This window comes from Capsicum annuum, chromosome 2 (genome assembly GCF_002878395.1).
Source record: "Capsicum annuum cultivar UCD-10X-F1 chromosome 2, UCD10Xv1.1, whole genome shotgun sequence".
In the NCBI taxonomy this organism is placed as follows: Eukaryota; Viridiplantae; Streptophyta; class Magnoliopsida; order Solanales; family Solanaceae; genus Capsicum; species Capsicum annuum.
In genome coordinates, this window is record NC_061112.1 from 143,327,299 (window position 1) to 143,331,618 (window position 4,320).

Below are 4,320 nucleotides of genomic sequence, written 5' to 3' on the forward strand. Positions count from 1 at the left end.
CGTCATGGCAATACTAGTTTCCGCCATAGTCGTTCAGCATCATGCATTTGACTATTAGTCATTATTTTCTTGTCACCATAAGACAGTACCTTAAGTATATCGAAATACTTATTAAAAAATTGCAACAACTTTAAACACTACTTGTTTCTGGTTCAACGATAAAGTTTTTATGGCTTTCAACCATCAACCGAGTGATCTTTAACTTGTGATGAAGATTTTATTTCTTCAAATCACTAGTTAAGTTCAAACTGAGTAGAAAGCTAAAAGCTTTAATCTCCAGAAACCAAGCTATACAGATTCGGAAAAAAAAACTTTAGTGAAAAGATAATTCACCAAACAAGCAAAAATAAAAAAATAAAATCTTTTTCTAAAAAAGTATTCCTTAGGATTGTTGTTTTTTAATATTTTTGGGTACAAAAATCTGTAATTTGACACAATAACTTCAACACTAGTTCAAGTTTAAAACAAGAACACTATGAAGTACAACAACACCCTCAACACAAGATCAAAGTGATCTTTCTAAAAAGTGTGTTTTATTTTTTCAGAAATTAAGATGAAACAGAAATGTAAAGCCAAGTCCCCCGACTTCACGGAGTGTCCTTAAGGAATAATTTCCCTCACTATACTCAAGGTTTTAGAATCTTTCTCCCAGGATAAAATGACTTTCAATCCAAGTATAGTGGTACCTCAAATAATTGGATTCGTCAAACTCACTCAACGATTTGATTGATCACAAGGAATGTTTTGAAGACAAGAACAGTTTGTATTTTAGAAAATTTTTCATACCAAAACCTGTGGATAAATGCAGGTTTATATAGTCATCAAGTGCCCCTTCCGAAAGGTGGCAATGGTTCATCCGAAAAGGTGTATCCTTTGGAAGAGTCATGTTTTTTTGTATTCGAAACATTGTGTCTTTTTCTGGACAGACACAACTATCTGAACAGTCACTCCTTTTCCAAAACAATATGTCTTTTCTTAAAAGGTTGTGTCCGCCATTTTCCATTCACACCAATTGAACCTAGCCGAATTATACTTTAATAGCATTTCATTCATTTAATTAAGTATACATAACCTTTATTATTTGACATATTCATTTTTTATCTCTTTGCTTATGAATTTTACAAAGTTCCAGAATTATTAATTTCTCTACTATTTAAACTCGTGTATTATGTTGCTTATCTTGCTTCTAAAAGTAACTCAAATAGAACACACTACCAGTTAAAATGTATGATCATTTTATTTAAAAGTTTAAATTGTTAGAGAAAACATACTTTTATTATTTAATTATATTCTCAACACGCCCCTCACGTGTAGGCCTTATTTTATTACAAAAGCACATGCACTCTTAAATTTATTGAAGGTTCAATGTGTTGATTGATAAATCACGAAGATCTTTATCTGAATTTATCAATAACTAAGAGACCAAAAGAATTATTATCCCTTTCCAAAATTTAAGAAAACTTGCATTACAAACATATATAGAGAGTAAAATTCAATTACAAATCCTTAGCCCATAACTAAATATGATATATCATATTATACATCCGGTATAAAACAATATACAAATTAAAAACTTTCTTCTTTTTTCTTTTAAAAAAACATTTTAAAAATTGATAAACAATATTATACAAAATAATAATTGGTATCTATACTCTCATATATATACATATTGTACATTCCTATTAAAAAGACAAAAAAAAAAAAACTAACCTCGTCATTCTTCCTTGAATTCATGCAATGGATTCATTCAAAAACACTTCAAAACTACATCAAATTATCTAAAATTTCAGATTTAGGTTCCGCAATCTATATTTTGTAACAATATCTACTCAAAATGAAGTTTATTTGCAGAAATCTATTTTCTATATTTGAAGTAACATCGAGCTTCGACAATGGCTAAACACCATTTAATTCCCTGCTTCTCCACCTCATAACACCAGTCTCAGAAAAAATCGAAATTCAACAACCTCCAGTTCCATAATTCAACAGAACTAAGCCCTAAATTTTAGAGATGTCATGAAATTGTGCCATTTCAGGTAAACATTGAAAACCTTGACCAAATTAATTATGTAAAGTAATTTTACCAGTCGCACTTTGATCGAGATAATTTCCTCAAAAAATGAATTTCATTCTTTCATGTTCTTTATTACTGAGTAATATCGTTTACTAACTATGACATCTTTAAAACCTACTTACTCATTTACAATTTATATATATGACATAATTTTGTTGAGCATGAAGTTCTTTTAAAAAGAAGGTTTTTTGAAACATGTCATTGTTTTTGTATCGTATACTATTGTTATAACATCCATAACTTCATGAAGTTAGCTATCGATTTGGAAGTAACTTACTAGTATATTTTTGTTTTTCTTTTTATAGCTTATTAGTTCTATAATTCAAAAATTTTAAACTTTGTCTTACGTTATGCCCAATCAAATGCCATTACACATACTATAATGGAATGGAGGTGATATTTCAGAAGAACGGCTTGCTAGTTCAAACTATTAAGGAGCTTGGCAGCTTGTAACATTCATTCATAGACTCCTAATGATAAATATTCATTAATTAGAAATTCAGAAGAAATATAGAGAACTGACAAGTCATAAATAATGTATGTCCACAAACTACGTACACATCTTGGTTTACAATTAAGCTATATACTACGTCTCTCCCATTTTACTCGTTCCAATTTGATATTATACATTAATTAAAAAAAATAATTAATAATATAGTTACTTTACTATAGTATCCCTATTAAATAATGTTTATATTTTAATTTAGAGAAACAACAATTAATACTAAGGATAATAAAAGAAAAAAAATTATCTTATCTTGATTAATGAAAAATGACACGTAAAATGAGAAATCAAATTAAGAAATTTGGGACGAGTAAAATGGGATGAAGGGTGTAACTAATTTGTTTTAAACTTCATTATGAAAGCCATATATAATCTACCCTTATATCTGTAGGGTGAACAAAATCAAATCGGCCATAAATTTCATCAAATCGTAAATCGAGTCAAACTGAAGAAAAAAAACTCGACTATTGGTTTGGTTTGATTTGGTTTGGTGTTGGAAAAATCGATTATGATTAGTTTGGTTTGATTTTAACTAAAAAAGATCAAACCAAACCGAATCAACCCGATATTACCTTTGTATAATTTTTAAAAACAACTAAAACGTAAAAATATTTACTATGATAAAGTTTATAAATATTTCTTAAACTTTTTCATTGTATTTATTTTCAACATATTATTTCAAGTTTAAACCTAGAACTTTGAATGGTCTAATTAGTTTTATAGCCCATAGATATTAGTAACTCAAATAAGCTCAAATCAATACTAATGCTAATTACACAATAATATTCAATTGAACACTAGAAATGACAATAATGTTGGATATCTATTCTTTCGTTTTGTATAAATACATAACCTAAGTTTATTTTCTTAATTTAATATTTAGTGTTATTTTTTTAAGAAACACCTAAGATAGTTTTATCTTGTTAGGACTAAAGAAATATTTGAAGCACAAGTTAATTATATTTTTGTATGAAGACTTTACCGGAAAAAAACTGGAAAAAACTAAAAAAAGCCCGAAATTGAAAAACCCAAATTTTATTGGTTTGATTTAGTTTATAAACTAAAAAATCCGATACCAATAATTTGATTTGATATTTAAAAAATCTAACATCAAATGTAAACCGATCCAATCATATATGCCCCTACGTATTATTAATTAGAAATTAGAAAGAGCATGAATATATATAAAAAAAAAAAAAAAAAAAAGACAAACATCAACAGTTTTCTCCTCGTACAGTTAAAAATAATTAATGTGCACCATTTAAATACAATTTTTTTAAAAAATTTAGATATTCTTGATTGAAATTATATTACTTCCTCCGTCCATAAATACTTGTTCACTTTTGACTTGAGAAATATCTTAAGAACAATAAATAGAGAGGTGATTTTACTATATCACTCTTTGAATATATAAATTTTTATGCTTTAAAAAACACAATGAGCTATGCATTGTATTTAATATCAAGGACAAAATAAATAAACACAGATAAATTATTCATTGATTTTATAAACTGAACAAGTATTGTTGAACATTTCAAAATAGAAAAGTGAACAAATAAAGATGGACGAGGAAAACACATAATATTTGAATATGCTGTTATAAGGAGATAATTCTACAAAGACGCAGCTATAATAAACTTTATTGTCATTATATGTGGCTATAACAATATAGAGGGGCATGAATAGGAAAGTAGAGTATTTACGAGTCCTACGCGCAGAAGACTCGGATTCCAAAATGAAG